Source organism: Sciurus vulgaris (assembly GCF_902686455.1).
Source record: "Sciurus vulgaris genome assembly, chromosome: 5".
In the NCBI taxonomy this organism is placed as follows: Eukaryota; Metazoa; Chordata; class Mammalia; order Rodentia; family Sciuridae; genus Sciurus; species Sciurus vulgaris.
Window position 1 is genome coordinate 70,106,027 of NC_136465.1, and position 23,171 is coordinate 70,129,197.

At 39.7% G+C, this 23,171-nt stretch overlaps 1 protein-coding gene across 1 annotated transcript in view; it reads right to left on the reverse strand.

Moving 5' to 3' along the window:
* LOC306661359 (maestro heat-like repeat-containing protein family member 1) overlaps positions 1 to 23,171 on the reverse strand; it is a 172,649-nt gene that overhangs the window by 104,618 nt on the left and 44,860 nt on the right. The window lies entirely within an intron of this gene.

Sequence of the window (23,171 nt, forward strand, 5' to 3'; positions counted from 1 at the left end):
ACTTTTAGATACTGGTGCTTGTCTCCACTGAGGTTTTATATAAATTGCCAATTATAAACAGGGTGTTTTTCACATTTCCATTGTGCCATTTACAAAAGGAATTTAGACAACCTTGGAATTAATTCCAGATTACATATTAGTGCTTGTCACCATTATCCGCTCCCATCTGACAGTCTTGAAGAGGTGCTTCTTTCTCTCTGGGACTTACTTTAATGCCAAAATTTTTGAGGCAGTTAATGCTAATTTGGCTCAGTCTGGAAGTACGAGAACACTGGGCCTTACATCATCATCCACTTTTTTCAGGATAGTATTGACCATCAACTTGATAGGTTCCCTGGGATCACTCTTCACACATTCAAAAGCTGAAACCAGAGGAGATCAACTCAGACTCTGGATCCCTGAGAACTGTCTACCTGGCCCCACTCATGCCCTCCCCAATGCTAGGTCATTATTGCATAATTCCATTTAGAATCTTTCTTGACACTGTAAAATTAACACTTGTTTCATTGTATAAAATATTTGAAACACAAATTGTTTTTGAAAAGAGGAAAACCAGGTGTGGTAGTACACACCTATAGTCCCAGCTACTCAGCAGACTGAAACAAAGAAATTGTTTAAGCCAGGGAGCTCCTGGTAAGTCTGGGTAACATAACAAGACCCTCCTCAAAAAAAAAGTGGGGCCAGATGTGGTGGCACAGGCCTGTAATCCCAGCCTTTTGGGAGGCTGAGATAGGAGGATCATGAGTTCAAAGCCAGCCTCAGCAACTTAGTGAGGCCCTAAGCAACTCAGTGAGACCCTATCTGTAAAGTAGCAGGTTACAAGATCAATGCCCATAAATCCAACGCATTTTTATACATAAGTGATGAATCTTCAGAAAGAGAAATTAGGAAAACTACTCCATTCACAATAGCCTCGAAAAAAATAAAATACTTGGGAATCAATCTCACAAAAGAGGTGAAAGACCTCTACAATGAGAACTATACAACACTAAAGAAAGAAATTAAAGAACACCTTAGAAGATGGAAAGATCTTCCATGTTCTTGGATAGGAAGAATTAATATTGTCAAAATGGCCATACTACCTAAAGTGCTATACAAATTCAATGCAATTCCAATTAAAATCCCAATTGTGTACCTTACAGAAATAGAGCAAGCAATTATGAAATTCATCTGGAAGAATAAGAAACCCAGAATAGCTAAAGCAATCCTTAGCAGGAAGAGTGAAACAGGGGGTATTGCAATACCAGATCTTCAACTCTACTACAAAGCAATAGTAACAAAAACGGCATGGTATTGGTACCAAAATAGAAAGGTAGATCAATGGTACAGAATAGAGGACACGGACACAAACCCAAATAAATACAATTTTCTCATACTAGACAAAGGGGCCAAAAATATGCAATGGAGAAAAGATAGCCTCTTCAACAAATGGTGCTGGGAGAATTGGAAATCCATATGCAACAGAATGAAACTAAACCCATATCTCTCACCATGCACGAAACTAAACTCAAAATGGATTAAGGACCTTGGAATCAGACCAGAGACCCTGCAGATTATAGAAGAAAAAGTAGGTCCAAATCTTCACCTTGTTGGTCTAGGACCAGACTTCCTTAACAGGACTCCCATAGCACAAGAAATAAAAGCTAGAATCAACCACTGGGATAGATTCAAACTAAAAAGCTTTCTCTCAGCAAAGGAAACTATCAGCAATGCGAAGAAAGAGCCTACAGAGTGGGAGAATATCTTTGCCAATCATACTTCAGATAGAGCACTAATCTCCAGAATCTATAAAGAACTCAAAAAACTCTACTCCAAGAATTCAAATAATCCAGTCAACAAATGGGCTAAGGAAATGAATAGACACTTCACAGAAGAAGATCTACAAGCAATCAACAAACATATGGAAAAATGTTCAACATCTCTAGTAATAAGAGAAATGCAAATCAAAACCACCCTAAGATTCCATCTCACCCCAATTAGAATGGCGATTATCAAGAATACGAGCAACAACAGGTGTTGGCGAGGATGTGGGGAGAAAGGTACACTCATACACTGCTGGTGGGGCTGCAAATTAGTGCAGCCACTCTGGAAAGCAGTGTGGAGATTCCTTAGAAAACTTGGAATGGAACCACCATTTGACCCAGCTATGCCACTCCTTGGCCTATACCCAAAGGACTTAAAATCTGCATACTACAGGGATACAGCCACATCAATGTTCATAGCTGCTCAATTCACAATAGCCAGACTGTGGAACCAACCTAGATGCCCTTCAATTGATGAGTGGATAAAGAAACTGTGGTATATATATACAATGGAATATTACTCAGCCATAAAGAATGATAAAATTATGACATTTGCAGGCAAATGGATGAAATTGGAGAATATCATGCTAAGTGAGATAGGCCGATCTCAAAAAGCCAAAGGACGAATGATATCGCTGATAAGTGGAGGATGACAGATAATGGGGGGGAGGGAAGGGTTAGAGTTAGGGTTAGGGAGGGGGGCAAGTATGGAGGAAGGAACTACTGTATAGAGGGTAAAGAGGGGTGGGAGGGGTGGGGGGAAGGGAAAAAATAACAGAATGAATCAAACAACATTGCTCTATGTAAATTTATGATTACACAAATGGTATGCCTTTACACCATGTACAAACAGAGAAACAACATGTATCCCATTTGTTTACAATAAAAAAAAAATGCAAAAAAAAAAAAAAAAAAAAGAACTGGGGATGTGGCTCAGTGGTTAAGCACTCCTGAGTTCAATCCCCAGTACCAAAGTAAAAAAAAAAAAAAAAAAAAAAAAAAAAGCCAATTGTGGGGAGGGTGAGGAATTACTCATACTCAGAGAAAACACAGATATTTTGATAACTATCCTTGCAGTTTTTTTTAAATACTGAAGATAGAATTTTGCTTTACAAAAATAAGATTAACATTTTTTCTTTCCTTAAAATATTTTCCAGAGCTGGGACAGTAGCTCAGTCATAGAGCACTTGCCTTGCACGTGTGAGGCACACTGGGTTCAATCCTCAGCACCACATAAAAATACATTTTAAAAAAAGATACTACATCCATTTACAACTAAAATATATTTTTTCCATACAGTGTATCTAATCACATGATTCTATCATATTTTAATGAACACCCATTACTGAAAAAATAGCAATTTTTCACTGTTACAAACAACACTCATTCACTTATTCATACTTATTAAGTCCTTACTGTCATCAGACACTCTGGCTAGGTGCTATAGATACAGTGGTAAACAAGAGATTTACCACCCTTAAGAAGTTAACATTCTACTGAGGGAAAGACACATATACAAGCAAACACAAATTCAGAACAAAGAAGGAATCTGAACTGATTAATGAGAAAAAATACTGAAAGAACCCCTGTACTGGCTGGGGCTGTAACTCAATGGTAGAGCACTTGCCTCACATATGCGAGGTACTGGGTTCAATCCTCAGCACCACATAAAAATAAAGATATGGTATCCATCTACAACTAAAAAAAATACTTTAAAAAAAAAAGAACCCCTGTAGATAGGTCATCAGTAAATGCCTATAGGAGAAGTTGAGGCTTGAGCTGAAAATCAAAAGATCAGCCAGTCACATGGCTAAGAGTTAGAGAGGCAGCCAGAAACCAAATCATGCAAGACCAGAATTTGACCTTAAGAACAGTGGGAACCTGTTGAGGGTCTTAAGCAAGGAGGTGACATGAAACAAGGTACACATTTTAAAGGGATACTGGTTGCCATGTAGAAGAGAGAAAGAGGGTGCTAGGGGTTGTTACTTTGGCCAAAGTAGGGAATGGTGGGGGGCTTTAATATGGGAACAGAGGAGGTAGAGACAGGAAAGTTCCTAGCATGAAAAGGATAAGGACACAGAAAGAATCTTTATTAAACAAAATGTTTTAGTATTAGGCCTTCAAACCTAGCAAAGTCTACAGTATCATGTTGATTTCATTTATATCAGGAACAGAAAGAGCTATGCTTGCCCACATTACAACAGAAAAGATGAAAGCCATTTGGAAAAGATGATTTTTTTTTTTTTTTTTTGCCACAAGAAGTACTGGGCATTAGGTATGGATTAAGTGTAGCTAGAATTACCTTCCTTTGTAAAAGCATCCTCCTGCCTGGATGAGGTAAGCCACTATTGCTGGAGGCTGGGTGCAATAAGGGAGGCAAGGTCTCTGGTACACAGAGGGGTCTACCATTCTATCCATGATATAATTTTCCTGAGATGGCTGGTGGGCTGGGAATAGGGGTCTATTATACAGTAGAAATCTCAGTTGTAAAAGCAAGGACAAAACATCTGAGATACAACACGCTGGGGGTCAGAACTGTAGCCAGAGTTAGAGCAAAGGGGACACATACTGCTACCTAATTATTAGTGTCCTTGATGTATCATGGCTGCTTTTCTGGAGATGCAACCAACAAATCCATTTTTCCTTGACCCCCCTTCTCCTGGCAAGGACCAGGTGTTAGCAGGACATTCTAAACTGTAACTGCTAGAAGCTGGGAAGGGCAGAGAAGTAGAATGACAGAGTGAGGTCATAAGGAAACTCAAACGCAGGTAGGAGTCATAAGTCCTAGTGCACCACAGCACAGTGGGGGGACTATATAGCTCACTATAATAACCTATTATACTTTTATGAAGTACTAGAAGAGAGGAGCTCAAAGGCTCCAAATACAACGTTATGATAAGGAGATGGAAATACTCAGGATATAAAATTAACATATAAAAATCAACAGCTTTCCTATATACTGGTAATGAATTTGCTAAAAAGTAGATCAGGAAAACAATTCCATTCACAAGAACTTCAAAGAAATATAAAATAACTAGGAATTAATCTAAGGAGGTGTGAAAGACCTATACAATGAAAATTATAGAATACTGAAGAAAAAAAATTGAAAAAGACATCAGAAGATGGAAAAAACTTCCCATGTTCATAAACAGGCAGAATTAATAGTTAAAATGGCCATTCTACTTGTTTTAGTCAGCTTTTTCACTGCTGAGATTAATGGACCTGACCAGAACAACTGTAAAGTAGTAAAAGTTTATTTGGGGGCTCAGAGTTTCAGAGTACTCAGTTCACAGGTAGCAGACTCCATTCCTTGGGCTCAAGGTAAGGCTGAACGTCATAGAGGAAGAGTGTGGCAGAGGAAAGTAGTTCACAGGATGATCAGGAAGCAGAGAGAGAGAGGGAGAGAGAGAGAGAGAGAGAGATGTCCACTCACCAGATATAAATATATACTTCAAACCCATACCCCCAATGCCCCACCTCCTCCAGCCACACACACCCTGCCTTCAGTTACCACTCAATTAATCCAATCAGGTGATTAATTCACTGATTGGGTTAAGGCTCTCATAACCCAATAATTTCTTCTCTGAACCTTCTTGCATTGTTTCACACATGAGATTTTGTGGGATACCTCACATCCAAACCATAATACTACCAAAAGCAAGTTACAGATTCAGTGCAATCCCCTTCAAAATACCAATTATGTTCTTCACAGAACTAAATAAACAGTCCTAAAATTCACTTTGGAAGAACATAAGATCCAGAATAGTCAAAAAAAGCAATGCTGGGAGCATCACAATACCTGACATCATATAAACTACCAAGCTATGGTAATAAAAACTGTATGATACTGGCATAAAAACAGAAACATAAACCAATGATCCATAAAGATGATACAGACAAACCCACAAAGATATAGTCACCTGATCCTTGACAGAAGTGCCAAAAACATGTATTAGAGAAAACAGCCTTTTTAATAAATGGTGCTGAGAAAACTGGATATCTATAAGTAGAAGAATGAATCCCTATCCATCACCCTGCACAAAAGTCAACTCAAAACAGATCAAAACTCTGGAATTAGACAAGAAACTTTTACAACTGCCATAGAAGAAAACAGGGCCTACACTACAACATATAGGCACAAGCAACAACTTCCTCAACAGGACTCATAAACCTCAGTAAATAATACCAAGAATTAATAAATGGAACAGCAACAAGTTAAAAAGTCATCTACACAGCAATAAAAAGGGGGACAAAAGAAAATGGAAATGCTACTTACCTTGATTAGATCAGTACATATTACATGTATGCAATGAAAGTTCTCACTATAAAACATAAATATGTATAATTACATGTTAATTGGAAACATTTTTGGCACCAGGGATTGAACCCAGGGGCAATTAACCACTGAGCCATATCCCCAGTCCTTTTTATGTTTTATTTAGAGATGGAGTCTCACTAAATTGCTTAGTGCCATGCTAAGTTGCTGAGGCTGGCTTTGAGCTTGTGATCCTCCTGCCTCTCCAGCCACTGGGATTATAGGTGTGAGTCACTGTGCCTGACTCAAAAACTTTTTAGAAATATTTAAGGAAATGGAAAAGTTTACTATCCTGGTTTGATTATTACACAATACATTACCTATATTGAGCCATTATACTGTATCTCATTTATCCTTATAATGAAAATAATAGTTAATAGATAAAACTAAAAAAATTTAATATAGATATTATCCTTAATTTTAAATAGATATTGCTATATTTTTAATATTTTTATATTTGAATTTTACATTGGATCATGGAATATTTCATCGCATAAATGTATACCTTTTATGTAGAAAAAAGTATTGAAAGAAAAAACATGGCTGTTGGGGCTAACAAAGTGTTTTGACAGATGAGATCAAATTTTTCTTCTGATATACACTGGAAATATCAGGAGCATCTTTCTTCAAACCTCCAATTCCCATTCCCTTCTTCTTTCTTGGGACCTTGCCAAACCATGTGGGAGCATGGGTTCATGGAAAGGGCCCTGAATTAGAAATTGAATACTGTTTCCCCCAGTAATTCACTTCTGTGAACTTGGGAGAAATGATTCAGTCTCTGAAGTTAGGAGAGTGGTAAATTAGGACCAGTAAATGCTTCTCTGAAGTGCTCCTAACTTCAAAGGCAGAAAAGAATAAAGTTGTAGCCCCAGGGACCTGGATAAGATGCCTCAAACCCCTTTTTCAAATTCTTAAAACTTCTTTTATTTTGAAAATTTATTGATGGTTGGGGCTGGGGTTGTGGCTTGGCGGTAGAGCACTTGCCTAGCAAGTGAAAGGCACTGAGTTTGATTCTCAGCACCACATAAAAATAAATTAATAAAATAAAGGTCTATCAACATCTAAAAAAAAAATTTAAAAAATGGGACTGGGACTGTAGCTCAGTGGCAAAGTGCTTACCTAGTATGTGTGAGACAGACTTTGATCCTTAGCACCACATGAAAATAGGCAAATAAAGGCATTCTTTCCATCTACAACTATAAAATTTTTTTTAATTTATTGATGGCTTACATTCTCTTCCATTATGGTACATTATCTTTTTTCATGTATTAATTTTAAAAGAATTGTTTAGAAACATGTATTTTAGATGAAATAATATAAGGTGTGGGATTTTATTTTAAATAATCCTGGCAGGAAATGGGTATAGGTACAGAAATAAGGAAAAAAGGGTTGGTCATGAATTGATACTTGCTGTATTTGGAGGATGAATACATGGGAATTGACAACACTATTCTCTGTATTTCTGTAGAAACTGCAAGAGAAAAAGAAATAGCCAGAGGCAAAGTATAATGCAGCTACAAAAATAAGGCAAAAATTACTCAATCATAAAAAAAGCAAGTCAGTGTAGTATACTGATTTTTTAAGTACATATCAATTCTTTTTTAAATATATTTTAGTTGTAGATGGACACAATACCTTTATTTTATTTATTTATTTTATGTGTGCCCCACACATGCTAGGCAAGCACTGTACCACAGAACCACAACCCCAACCCCATAGTATGCTGATTTCAAATCCTGTGGATATATGCTGAGGAGTGGGATACCTGGGTCAAATGGTGGGTTCATTCTTACTGTATTGTGGAATCTCCATACTGCTTTCCAATTTGTAGTCCCACCAACAATATATGAATGTTCCCTTTTCCCCACATCCTCACCAACATTTGTTGTTACTTGTATTCTTGATAATTGACACACCACATCAATATTTATAGCACAATTCACAATAGCTAAGCTATGGACCCAACCTAGATGCCGATCAACAGATGAATGGACAAATGGCATATATACACAACAGAATATTATTTAGCCATAAAGAATGACTTCATGACATTTGCCACTAAATGGATGAATATGGAGACAATCATGCTAAGTGAAATAAGCCAATCCCAAAAAAACTGAATGTTTTTGCTGATATGTGGAAGCTAAACCACATAAGCTAAACCACCTGGGTGCCCTACCACTGAGGTAAGGACCCAGCCCTTTTTAAAATTTTATTTTGAGACTGGATCTCAGTAAGTTGCTTAGGCTGGTCTTGAATCTGCAATTCCTACTGCCTTGGCCTCCTAAGTGGCTGGAATTATAATAGCAGCCACTATTATAAGGGAAGCAGGTGGGGTAAGGAAAGAAGATAAGTTTAGTAGATTAGACAAAGAACACAATATCTTTGTGGAGGAAGGGAGGAAGTATAGGAATAGGAAAGACAGTAGAATAAATCTAACATAATCTTCTTATGTACACATATGAAAATACCTAAGTGAATCCCAGCATCATGTCCACCCACAAGAATGGATATTAGAATAAGATATAGTCCAAGCTTGTATAATTTTGTCAAAGTGGATTCTACTGTCATGCATAACTAAGAAGAACCAATTTACTAAAAAGCAAATCAGAAAACACTAGTGTGATATCTTCAAAGTGTTCAGAAAAAATAACTAGTGGCTTAAAAATGGCTCACCAGTAAAATTATCATTCAAAAAAACAGTAAGAAAGAATTCTTACAAAGAGACTTCTAGAAGTACTCCAGAATGAAGAAAAATGGTCTCCAAAGAATGGTCAGAGAAGCAAAAAAAGAATGGTAAGGACTATAGTAATTTTAAACAGGTTGTACAAAATAAAAATAACCATAATATCTAAATTCTGGGTTTAAAAAGAGAGAAAAAACTAAAACATTGACTAACAAAGCCCATGAGAGCTGGGTATGGTGTTGCAGCTATTATAATTCCAGCCACTTAGGAGGCCAAGGCAGTAGGATTGCAGATTCAAGACCAGCCTGAGGGAGGGGTGGGGGGAAGGGAAAAAATAACAGAATGAATCAAACAACATTACTCTATGTAAATTTATGATTACACAAATGGTATGCCTTTATGCCATGTACAAGCAGAGAAACAACATGTATCCCATTTGTTTACAATAAAAAAAAAAATGGCAAAATAGTGATGCAAAAAAAAAAAAAAAAAAAAAAAAAAAAAGACCAGCCTGAGCAACTTACTGAGATCCAGTCTCAAAATAAAATTTTAAAAAGGGCTGGGTCCTTACCTCAGTGGTAGGGCACCCAGGTTCTAATCCCCAGTATCACAAAAAAATAATGTCTATAAGATCTCATTTGGTTTTTAAATTCTCCCAAAGGCCTAGGTGTTGAAGGCTTGGTCCACAGCCTTTGGTGCTACTAAAAAGTGGTGGAACCTTTAGGAGTTAGGTTCTAGTGGAAGTTAAGTAGTTCATTGTGAACATGCCCATTCCCTTCCTCTTTTTCTCTTCGCTTCCTAGCCACAATGAGGTGAACATGTCTCCTCTGCCACCTACTCCTACCATGATATTCTGTACCACAACAGGCCCAAAGCAACACTACCAAGCAACCAAGGAATGAAACCTTTGAAACCTTCACCCAAAATAAACTTTCCTCCCAATAAGTTGATTACCTCTGGTTTTCTTTCACAGTGATTTAAAGATGACTGACATGAGAAAACTTAGTGAGTGGAACTAATGTCAAAATAGAAGTTAAAATGTTTTCCTTCTAAACTCTGTTAAGCTAAATATGCATGACAAAAGTCTTCCTTTTATAATCTAGCCTGGAGAAACATTTACAAATGTATATACAGGGACATATATAAGAATGCTCATGGTAGTATTGTTTGAACAATAAAAATATTATAAATAAAAGTTCATCTATATGGGGAATGAGTAATAAGCTATAACACATCAATACTATGGAAAACTATGTGGGAGTTTAGGTTTGCAATAAATCCATATGTGCCAAAATATTAAGTGGAAAAAAGCTGTAAAAACTACTATGTGTGCATGCATGTGTATGTGTGTGGGCATGCATGTATGTGCGTATGTATGCTATAGTTTGTAGCTGCAATATTTCCTATAGACCCATGTGTTAAAATAAAGGTTTGTCCCCTAGCTCCATGCTATTGGAGGTGGTGGCGCCTTTAGGAGGTAGAAAAATGGAAAAGGGACATGCCACAATTAGGAAGTGTTAGGTCATTGGAGGCAAGTCCTCAAAGGGGATTATCAAACCACAGTCTCTTCCTCTTCCTCTGTTTCTTTCTCTTTCTCTTCCTCTTCCTGTGTTGTGAGGTTAACAGTTTGCTCAAATATGTGCTCCCTACCATGAAGTGCTGCTTTGCCCTAAGTCCAAAGCAACAGAGATAATCACTCATGGACTGAAAACTTCAAAACCGTAAACCACATAAGATTTATCTCAGGTATTTGTTACAGTCACAGAACACTGACTTACACAATATATGTGTGTGCATGTGTGTATGTGTACATGCTATATGTGTAATATATATACAGAGAAAGAATACAGGGTTACACAGCACAGGCATCAAAGGAGAGAGGGGAAGAAGACTGGGCAGAGGGTATACCCTTACTAGAAGGGCACCAAATAATTTGATTCTTCCTACTTTTCTCCATTCTACACTGTTCTATGCTACATTTACATGGTAAAAATAAACTTTAAAAATGAAACATGTCCTTAAGAAATTTTCCCATCCTCAACTGGATCTTGCCCATCGCTGGTGGAACTCAGAGCAAGGCCCCAACTCACCATGCCCTATCAACTGTACATCATTCTCATGTATGTGATTCGTGTTTATGATTCTAGTTGTTAATCTTGAAGACAGGACAGAAGTCCTTGCACAATTTCTGGACATTTGGGCCATCCCTTCCATAGGTTCAATAGTGCAAAGGACATTGCACTATTACCAAGAACCAATGTTACCAAGAACTTCTCTTAGACATAGTCCTGGGTAAGATTGGTTAAAAATGTCCTTTACACTACTGTGTCTTAGTAAAACAACACAATGTCTGTGTCTTAGTAAAACAACCACTCTCTCAGAGTAGCTGTGACCCAAAATTATTGTCCACAGGTGGTGAGCAGAAAATAAGCCCAGGGTGTTTTTCATGAGGGTACTGTATCAATAGAAAGATGGAAAAGAAACATGCCATAATTTCCAATGATAAAGTGTACATTTCCAATCAATATAGGAAAAAAATTTTAACCTGGTTGTGATAAAAAAAAATATATTAATCAAAAGACAACAAAGGGGGCTGGAGTTGTGGCTCAATGGTAGAGCACTTGCCTAGCATGTGTGAGGCACTGGGTTTGACTCTCAGAATCACATATAAATAAATAAATGGAATAAAGGTACATGAACTATGAAAAAATATTTTTAAAAAAAGACAAAGTATAGGTTTTCATCTATTAAACTGGTCGTAATTTTTAAAATATTACCCAGGATTGCAAATGCCTATAGATATGGATAACTACATATACTACTAGTGGGAATAAAAAATGACTCAAACTTTTTCAAGACCAGTATGGCAATGAACATTCAAATCCTTAAAATTTTGCATACCTTTTTAGTCTGGCAATTCTATGTGAAATTTATTTTGATGAAATAATCATGGTGGGATAATAATGAATCCACTAAAAAAGGAATCAGGAAATAATTCCATTCACAATAGCTTCAAAGAATTCCTAGGAATAAATCTAACCAAGGAGGTGTAAGACCTCTATAATGAAAATTTTAGAACACTAAAGAAATTGAAAAAGACACCGAAAGGCAGAAAGAGTGTGTTCATGGATGGGCAGAATTACTACTGTTAAAATGGACACATTATGAAAAGCAATCTACAGATTGAATGTACTCCCCATCAAAATGACATTCTTCACAGAACTAGAAGCTAGAACTAGAACTCAGTGGCACCTTCCTGTCATCCTAGCAACAAAGGAGGCTGAGGCAGGAGGATTGCAAGTTCAAGGCCACTCTCAGCAATTTAGTAAGACCCTCAGCAACTTAGTGAGATCTTGTCTCAAATTTTTAAAAATAGTCTGGGAATGTAGCTCAGTGGTAAAGTGCCCCTATGTTCAATCTCAGATTCCAGAAAAAAGTTGATATGGAAGATAAAACCCAGAATACACTAAACAATTCTACACAATAAGAGCAATGCTGAAGTCATCACACTATCCAATTTAAAGTTATACTACAGAGCTGTCATAACAAAAATGGCATGATATTTGCATAAAAATGGACACATAGACCAATGGTATAGACTGGAACACAGAGACAAACCCACACAATTATCTAATCTTTGAGAAACATGCCAAAAACATAGATTAAAGACAGCCTTTTTGGGCTGGGGATATAACTCAGTTGGTAGAGTGCTTGCCTTGCAAGCCCAAGGCCCTGGGTTCAATCCCCAGCACCGAAAAAAAAAAAGCTTTTTTAACGAATGGTGCCCCCCAAAACTGGATATTCATATGTAGAAAAATGAAATTAGATCTCTTATTTCTCACTCTGCTCAAAGTTCAACTCAAAAAAAAAAAAAAGAAAAAAGAAAAAGAAGAAGGAGAAAGAAGAGGAAAAAAAGAAATAGAACCTGCCAATCTCCCTAATTATAAGGCTTCAATGGGATAATAGATAGCAAAGTGCTTTGTAATGTGCTCTGCCAAGGTAAAGGATTCACATTATTCAATTTAGTTCCTAATCAGTCTGTTAAGCCCTCATTTATTTTTCAATACAAATTCCTGATATCAGGCCTGTGCTTGATTTCATATGAGAGATAGACCCTTAACATCATGACTACTGGGCTAAAGTCTTGACAACTACCCACATCTCTTCTTCCAAATCCAATCAGAAGACCTCTGGTCTATCACCAACCAGTAACCTAGCAGGCAGAGATTATAATACTGGCAGGATCAACTACAGAGAAAGAGGTACTGGCATCCTAAATATGAGTTCTCTGAGTTGACCAATGATAAAGAATGAGAATCAAGGAACAGAAGGAAGCCACTTTTGGTCAGCTTGCCCTGCTTTGACCACCCAACACATGGCTGAGCCCTTAACATGGACATTTTGACTGAGATTCCTCAAGGACTCTCAACAGGAGTTTGAAAGTTTCTTCTACTACTTGAATGTGATCCCTAAGTGTGGTATGCCTGTAATTCTGGGATGGCCAGCCAGTCACATTAGTTCACTCAGTCAGGGGCCCCACTACAGACTGGAAAGATGGAGAGAAGGGAATCCCCAAAACTCCACTGCAGTGATTCCCCAGGTTAGGGGCTGAGTGGAAGACTATGAGGAGAGGTCCAAGTGCCCAGAGCCAGCCAAGACGGTGAGGCCCAAGAGGTGGAGGTAGAATGGACAGCCAAAGCCAGGCTCATGACAAAGGAGACAAAGGGAAGAGCAAAGGTGGTATGCTGCAGCAGAAATTGGGAATGAGTCAGGCCTGGGGTTGGCAAGAAACAAGTGACTACTACCTTAACTACTTCAATATTGTTGTCCTGCATTCTAAGCAGCAAAAGGACTAGAAAAGTATACCATTCTTTGCAAATGAAGGATCCTGACTTGAATTTGAAAATTCAGTGTAACATGTCGCTCAGAGCAGAGGTAACTGATAGCCTCACCTAGTCACTCTCCTGCCATGAAGCACAAAAGGGAGATGAGGTGGCAGTGATTTCCTGGCCCTGCCTGGCCTGGCTTCCTTCCTCCCACATCTCATTCTCCATATTCACAGCACACCCTCTGCATTATGTTACATAATGTCAAGGTAACATGCATATAATTGCTTAAATCTACTTTATCTTGTGTATACTAACACTAATCACTAACAGCTGAGTTTTGTATACTTTTAAAATAATACTGCATGTAAATTGAAACAATCTTAAAAGTACCTACCATGAGCTAGGCACAATGTCAAATAATAGAGACATGGTAGAACAGGACAGAGTCCCAGACACAAAAGCAGACAATTTAACAGGTTGGATTACACATTATAATATAATGGCAAAACAGAAATAATTCTGTTAGAATTTTAATTGAAGAAGCAGAGAGGAGTTGAGGATGTGAGTCTCTGATACAGCACATGCCTAGCATGTCTGAAACCCTGGATCATTTTCCAGCTCTGCAAAAATAAAGCAAAACCAAAGACAAAAATGTCACATGCAAAGTGGCTCCAGAAGGGTGACAAGATGGCTTCAGTCATCTCTTTTTGTCCCAAATCTCTACAAAAAATAGTAGAGATCTATTTTTAACTTCATATGGATCTGTAATATTAGAAGGTGTTTCCTCACCACAGAAGGACACACATTTTCCCTAAAACACAAACAGCAAATTAAAGCTGAAACCACAGGACTGGGATGTAGCTCAGTGGCAGAGCACTTACTAGCATGTGTGAAGCCCTAGGTTTGTCCCCAGAACTACACATACAAAAAAAAAGTAGAAACCATAGGTCTGGGAATTCTCTGAGCTTGGAGGATGTGGATATAGTGAGTACAGGTGACTCTGGGAAGCCAACAGAATGGGTTTTGGAGGGTGCTGTAGTTTAGTCAGAAGGTTGAGTTTCTCCAGTCTGTTTCTGCAGTAGCTCCATTTACTACCTAGCAAGCAACAATGACATGTATCACCCCAAGAGCAGGGAGTTTCTAGACCAGAGAGATAGGATAGTTCCCTGATTAACACCCAGGAAGAGCAAGAAGACCTTAGTTAAAACACTGGCTATTGATTGGCATACTATCTATCCATGTGCCCCTGGATGTGCCTCAATGATTACTGTAATCATGATGGACCCCTAGGCACCACTTTCACCAAAATTTCTCAGATAAAGATGCCAGAAATCACTATGAAGATTCAGCACACATTTGGGGAAATCAAGACCACAGAAGAAAGGGACCACATTTGAGAAACAATAAAAAAAATCTATAATACAAGGACACAGATAATAACCTGAACAAAATTTTAGAGTCTTGGGTCTTTCAAAAAAAAAAAAGACTTCATTTTTGAAGTTCTTAGGTATCCAAACTTTGACATTATATAGACAAATGAAAGGTAATGAATGACTATGAGATATCACACCATCAACTAGAGCATCTGTCTCCTGAAAAAAATAATAAGTAAAAATTCAATCAATGGGTTGAAAGCAAAATAACCATAGCTAAAAATGTAAATTTTTAAGAGAAGAGTAAGTCCAGGAATTTTTCCAAAGTGGACAAAGAGACAGGAAATATAAAAGAAAAATTAAGAAACATGCAGAGTAAGTCCAAAGACATTGCAAAAGATAGAACAGAAAGAAAAGAGAACATGCTAAACAAAATTAAAAAAAAATTTTATGGATGATAGAACTAGACAGCTTTGCCTCACTGACTTGTCTCAGTTCAAATGACTCAGCAAATGGTCAAGCAACAGTTGGCACACAGATTTCAGGAACACTTCCCAGGTCACCAGCCTGCCATTGTGCTGATGATGACCACTTAAATATTTCTTGATTAGTGTATAAATCCCTGGACATCCTAGTCCAGCATATAGAAGATAACATTCCCATTATAAACATGCTTAATACTAGATAAAATGCATGAAAAATATTTTTTAAATGGATAGTTGAGACTTGAATAAAGTAGGAAAAAAATACCAGAGCCAAAATGGAAGTGGATGTCCCAGTGGAAGGAGAGCATTACTGGTTTCAATAACCCTGGGGCCTTGGCTTTTAATGTCCACTGGGAGCCCGATCTGCAGGCTAGGCATCCACCGGACAGTGGGCCATAGATAGCTCAAGAGAAGCCCTGCAGTGAAGGACAAGGAGACTGCAAGGAACAAAAAATGTTCAAAGAAAGTGGAGAAATCCCACATTTTTTCTTCTCCAGGCCCTCCTGCAGCAGCTCTAAACAGGTTATCAATGGGAACCTAGAGGAGCCAAAACTCTGAAGGACTCCACATTGCAAGGGAACATGTGCCTAGGGGAAGGAAGCTATAGTTCCTCTGCCTCCCTGCCACTTAGCACCAGATGTGGTACCTTCACAGCAGCACCTGGCATTGTGGGATAACTAAAGTCCCAGCTTTCTGGCCAGAGGGCTAATTGTGATGTGCTAGGAGCATTTTTATACAGGGGAAGCAGCTCAGGAAAGTGATTCTGTAAAGTTGTTTATAAACTCCTGAGCTCATTACAAGTTTCCTAAACAGCACACCATAGACCTCGAGAACAAAATCCCATCCAGATCCCACTCTGGCCACTGTGGCACAAACTCAATCTCTGAACTCAGAATTTAAATTGAGTCACAAGTCACAGAAGACTGGTCAGATTGCAGCCTGAATTTAAAACAGGCCCATTATTTGCTAAAATGAAAAAACAAGCATTCTCTCAGAGGAGCCTCCAAGTCTCACTAAAATCCATAATGTGCTTGACAAAATCAAATTTACTCAGCCTGAAAGGAAACAGGAAAATCTCAATTCATATGGAAAGAGACAATGTATATGCCAAAGTCAAGAGAAAACAGAAGTTAGAATTATCTGATAAAAACTTTAAAATAAGTCAGACCCAGCACCACATACCTGTAGTCCTAGCTACTTGGAAAGCTGAGGCACAAGAATCACTTGAACCTAGGAGTTCAAGGTCAGTCTGGATAATACAGCAAGACCCTGTACCAAACAAATGCCTTAATGTGGTTATTATATTAAATGTTCCAGAAAGCAACAACAAACAACTCTTGCAATGAATACAGAAAAATAAAGTCTTGGCAAAAAAAAAAAAATAGAAGCTACAAAGAAGAACTATGGAAAATTTTGAACTGAGAAATACAAACTTTTATGGACTTGTTCATGAAATGGTGATGTTAGAGGAAAGAATCCATGAACTTGAAGACAGGTCAACAAAAATCATTTGCTCTGAACTAAGAGATATTACTGAGAGCAAAAAGAATCTTATGAACAATGAGACAATAAAAAAGATTGCACATTTGTGTCACTGGAATTCTAGAAGAATCAGAGAACGATTATAGGACTTAAATTTTTTTTTAAGAAATAATAGCTTAAAACATTGCCTATTTGGTGAGAGACATAAACTTGGAAATCCAAGAAGCTCAGTAAACTCCAAAAAGGTTAAAATTAAAGAAATTATAACCAGACACATTAGAAACCGCTAAAAAATGAAGACAAATAGGCAAAATGAAGACATTTTCAGATGAAGATTGAACATGTTCTTTACTAACATTCCTCAATGAAGGAACCACAAGTAAGGAGAAAAAAATGAATATAGGAGAAAGGAGAAAACAGCAGGAAGGTAGACTAAGCAAAGAAATTTGTAAACATATGTGAAAATCCCGTATGTAAATATATGACTTATGAAATAATAACAATCACAAAGATGCTGACAAAAAGTACAAAACTGGATAATCAAATATGAGGTGGAACTAAATATTTTACAATATGGATATATACTATGGGAGGGTGTGGTTAGAATTAAAGCATTATAAGATTCTTGCATTGCTTGGATGGAGGAAAAAGAGATCTTAAGGTTTTGTTAAGTCAAGTGTACATTCTGAATTTTAAAAAGTAACTGAAAGATGGATAAATCAGATACTGACCTTGGCATTTAATGATACATAATTCAAATCCAAAATTCATAAATTGAAAAAGTTATAAATGCCAGAACAGGAGTATCTGTCAGCATGTGTCTGTCTCAGGGATGTAAAGTCCCTCCCAGCTCTACATTTCTATGACCTGTAAGGAGGATGAAACGTGGAGTGAATTGCTTTTTGTCTGATAAGTTGAATTTTTTTTTTGCCACGAGAACCCTAGCATTCTAAAGACCTTGTATTGTTTGGGAGGAGAGTAGGGTCATCATCCTCTCTCCTCCCTTCATGTCATGAATGGAGTCTGCAAGAGACCCTGGGACTCAGAACCAACCATCTGTATGCTACACTTGTATTTTTGATCCAGTGGCTCCTTTGGGGAACTTCCAGTGAGAGAGTAAGTGGATAGTAATGGAATGCATTTGGGGTGCATCCTATGCCAAATCTCCTTTCTCTGCCCCCCAGTTAGCTCAGTGTTCCACCATCATTCCTGAGCCTAGACCCAAAACCCTTAGTTCAGCTTCCAGGGTTTATATTCAGTCCCAGCCCATATTGTTCCCAACTGACCCAGGAACTTAGACCCACACATCATTGATGAGTGGATGCAATTGCTTAGGAAACGTGAAAGACCACCTTCGTGTCCTCCTCTTGCCCATGGTAGCTGATGTTCTGCAGACCTCTCCCTACCTGCACTGCCACTCTCAAGAATGGAAGTCTCACAAGAATGGAACCGGGCTCTTAAGAGCATCTGAATATTTGAAATGGTAGAGGTCACTCATAACTCTGGGGAATCACACAATGCTTTGTAGACAGGGTTTTTTGAAAATATATGGTGTCTAAAAGACACCAACCTTGTGAAATCTAGAAGTTTTTGGAAGGAATGAAAAGGAAAGTTTTGGGGGCCAGGGGCAGCTTGAGGACAAGTGGATGGAGGTCCTAAAACAACATGTTGTGATGCCCTAGGGTGAAGGACTGGGGTATTCACAAAGGCCTAAGTAGCTGACCCAAGGGAGGTTGATCAAAGGCTTCAGGGACTACCTTTAGATTCACTGGGTTCTCTCGTCTCATATGTTCTGGATGTAGTACAAGGTTACTGATTCCTTGCAGACTGATTTCCTTCATGATGATGTTGGGCTGCTTGATCCACCTGATCAGATCACCCACAAGGTCTCTCCCCATTGTCTGTACCACTGATGAGTGCCAGAGGAGCTTTGCAGGCAAGGAGAATCATAGCTATAGATGGAGAAAAGCTCATGGGTACCTGGTATTCCCCAAGCATGCCTTCTGGCCCTGTACTCAAATGAGGACTGTGTTCAATTTAGAGCAGTGGTTGATCTGTACACAGAGTGGAGATTAAGGGTAAGGATTTGGGGGATGATGCAGATGAGGTTGCAATTTTGAGCCAGATGCTAGGATTGTTGAATCATTCTAGATCTAACTTCCTCCCCAGGCTTTCCATGTTCCCTTTAACCAGACCCCTGAAGTACCCAGGAAGGGAACTCCATGTTCACTGGCTCAATTCTATTCTTCTCTCCTTTCTGGAGTAAATTATGTACATTCTGGTGCATAGTTCCACCACTATAGGAAATGTTTATAGAGTTTTTGGCATATCCCCAGCTTTCAGTGGCACATAAAAGGTCCTGGCTATGATCTTCTGATCATCATCCAAGCAATTGAGTAGGTTCCTGATGTGGTTCAGCATTTGGTGCATGATGAAGGGTTCACAGTTCTTTACAATGCCACTCAGAGGGGACACAGGAAGCCAGGAGTTGCTAGAGAAAGTGGCCAGAACCAGTGTGCACAGAGCAAAGAAAACACAAGGGCTAAGGAATCAGGAGACCAGAAGGCTGGGGAAGAGAGGGCCAAAGTTTACTGTGTAATTTGACTATTGAGACCTGGAAGATTTGGGTTAGGGATAGAATGGTGGCAGGGGTGTTGGGGAAATGGTTCTACATAGTCAGATCCATGATCCCTATGTAGTAAGATACTGTTTGGGCAGAAGGTCCCAGCAGTGATGTTTATAGGCATAGACCACCAAGTCATCATACACTGCTGTGTGAACACCAACTTCACTACTACCAGGGCACACTAAAGGCCACCACTGAGTTTGTGAAAATGAAGGGACAGATGGTTGGAAGATGGATGCCCCAGGCTATACCCCTCCATTAGGAGGGGTAAATTAGGAGATAGTTCTCAGCTCAGGTTGCTAGATTTTACTTTCCTGCTAACAATAATTCACAGCCCAGGCTAGAGATGTAGCTCAGGGACAGCACTTGCCTAGCAGGCATGAGGACCTGGGTTCAGTCCTCAGTACCACCAAAAGTAATAAAAATTCATGGCTCTATAGAATCCAATTCCAATTGCTCATCCACTCACCCCTCCAACTGTGGTCCCCATCCAACTACAGAGTCTTATGAAAGAGACTGTATAGATTCTAGACTATAGAGAATTTTCAAATTCTGCTTACAAGGACACAGCAGCAGGGTTAGGATCTCTCCTCACCTCCACATCTTTCAATTCAGAAGTTCTCATCTTTATTGGCTATATTTGTTTCATTTTCATATAAGATTTCATTTGAATAAATATTTCGAGGCTAAAGAAAAAAGTATGAAAACAATCCATTCAGGAGTTCCACTCCCATTTCACAGATGAGGAAACTGAATTCTAGCAGTGACTTGTACAAGATGACACAACTGGTGACAAAGCCAAGACAGAGACTAACCAGACTGACTGAAATGGCCCAACTCACATAAAGAAAATGATAGTCTTGCCCCATCATTTGCCATCTAAACTGAATCTCTTCATATGCAGTGACTCGTTCATGGATATGAACTGCTGTGTGAATCAGTACATGAGTACGTGCTCCAGTACCCATACCCATGGTCTACCTCCCCTCTCTGTTGGTCTCTTCCTCCCATCCAAGCAGCTCTCAGGAATTAACTAGTTCCACTGCTCCATCACCTGGAAGTTAGGCTTACATAGTGGGGTCAAAGCGTTTGCTCTTGATGCCTGGGGTCCCCTTCTTAGCATAAACCACCATCTTCTGGGAAGCACATTGCTCAGTCACTCAACAGCAACAACTGTGGTTAAAGGTCCTGAACAGCCTTCTGGTACAGGAGTCCTGAGAGCATCTCACACAAATGACGTGCTACCTGAGAGATGGGAGGCAGGATGACTAAGCTTGAACCACACCAAAAGCCCAGACTGCAAACCAGCCCTGCCCACATTCCCACTGCCTGCTGTGAACAGTACACTGTAACTCAGCCTTGTAGGAAACAAACACCCCCAAGCTGAAACCAAAACATTCTCCCTAGGGAAAGGAGGTGCCACACACATGCAATCATTTTTCTTTTCTGCTCACTTGACATTAGAAAATGAAAGGGACCAGGTGTAGTGTAGTGTGTAGCACACACCTGTAATTCTAGCAACTCGGGAGACTGAGGCAGGAGGATTACAAATTCAAAGTGAGCCTCAGCTACTTAGTGAGTCCCGAAGCAACTCAGTGAGAACCTGTCTCAAATTTTTGAAAAATGTAAAAGGGCTGGGGATGTAGCTCAGTGGTTAAGTACCCCTAGGTTCAAACACTAGTACCAAAAGAAAAAAAGAAAAAGAAAGGGGCCTGGTGGTATATACCCATAGTCCCAGGTACTCAGGAAGCTAAAGCAGGGGAGTCCAGGAGTATGGGGCAACAAAACAAGACCCCATTTCCATAAAAAGAAATAAAAGCGAGAGAGGGAAAGAGAGAAGAACAGAGGGAGGAAGAGAAGAAAGAAAGAGGGAAGAAGAGAGATACAGAAGAAAAAAGGGAGAAAGGGAGAGAAGATAAGGGAATAAGAAGAAATGGGACAAGGAATGGGAAGGGGAGGGAACAGAACCTACTCAGCAGATGATTTGAGGCAAAATTTGGCCATCCCAATCCCAATTAACTGAAATTCCTGTCTCCCATCCCCCATCCCATATCCCCATAGCAGGCTTCCAGTAAAATAATCCCAGCCCTGGAAAAAGCTACTTAACCTTGCGTGTCAATTTCCTTGTCCATAAAATGTGACTGACCCCTGCCTTTCTGCAGTTCTTGGTATAAAGGTACAAAAAGGAGGCTAAAGGGCTAATCTGATGTTCGGCATCAAGATTCCAGTACTAACACTCTCCTCTTTGCTCCTCCCCAAAGCCTGCTTGGCCCCTCAGGACAAGCCCCTGGGTCATCAGCTCTGCCCACAGGTTCCTAGGACAGTAAGCCCAGGGCCCCCTCCCCTCCTTTGGACTGACTGCCACAGGCTGGGAGGCCATCTCTTCTTGTTCTTCTCTGGGGTTGTTCTTCTCTAGGATGCCCATGAGCAGCTGCAGGACATTGATTGTGGTCTCTCGCTGGGTGCCAAATGTCCTCCACAGGGCCAGCTGGATTCTGCAGGACCCAGGGAAAGCTATGTCACAGTCCCTGGTGCTCACGTTCCTAGGACTAGTCTGTTCTCAGGCCCATGAAGAGCCAATTCTCAGGGGCCAGAGGGAGTGAGACCCAAGAGGAACAGGACAGAGAACATGAAGATGAGGCTTGACTGGGATCAAACAGAAAGGAGGGAGACAGAAAGCACCCTGGAGCAGTAATTTTCGTTCTGTGTTTGGGGTGGATGGGGAGGGGAGCTGGTGAGCTGAAGACTATGCCCCTGGGCCGTGGAGAGGTACCTATCCCAAGGCAGGGGTTTGTTGAGCAGCATGGGCACCATGGTGTGGGATTGCTGCCTGCAGTGAGCACATGGCCTGCAGGGTTTTCCTCCTTTGTGCTGGGCTCCAAGCTGAGAGTTGAGCCACTGAAGGATGCCCTCCACAATCTCCCTCAATCTGCAGGGATGAGCAGGAAGTCTTCATAAACTGCTTCCTTTCAGTCTAGTCCCCTACCACTATTTGTTTTCCCCAAATTCAAGGGGGCCCCTCATTGTAATCCTGCCCAGTGCCTCCCTCTTGAGGCAGAGTTCTGGGGTTGTCAGGGACCATACCAGCAGGGACCACAGAAGGAAGTTCAGAAGTACCAAGCCAGATGCCTGTCCACAGCCCAAACCCCACACAGGAGTCTCCTTGGTTACTCAGGAGGGACCAGACCCTCCGGGAGGAAAGGCAAACACATGGGGATACTTCAGGGTTCCTCTCCCAGCTTTTGACCCTCAAAGTTACAGCAATGGTTGGCATTGGAGATGGGGATACCACAGGCTCTACCCTAGCCCTCAGATTCCTAATACATGGTCTCTGGAAAGCCCTTTCCATATAGTCCATGCATCCCTATAAAGCCCATATAAAGGAATTGGAACAGTGGCCACTCGGTTCTTTTCAATGAAGAAGGAAACATAGATTTATATACAAAATCTTCTCCTTCATACATGTTAGCCTAAAAAATAAAAAGTCTGAATTTCAGAGACATTCCACTAACTTGTTGGTTTGCAGTCCACAGTTTAATACCCCCCTTAGCACCCCAGGGAACCAGGGTAAAT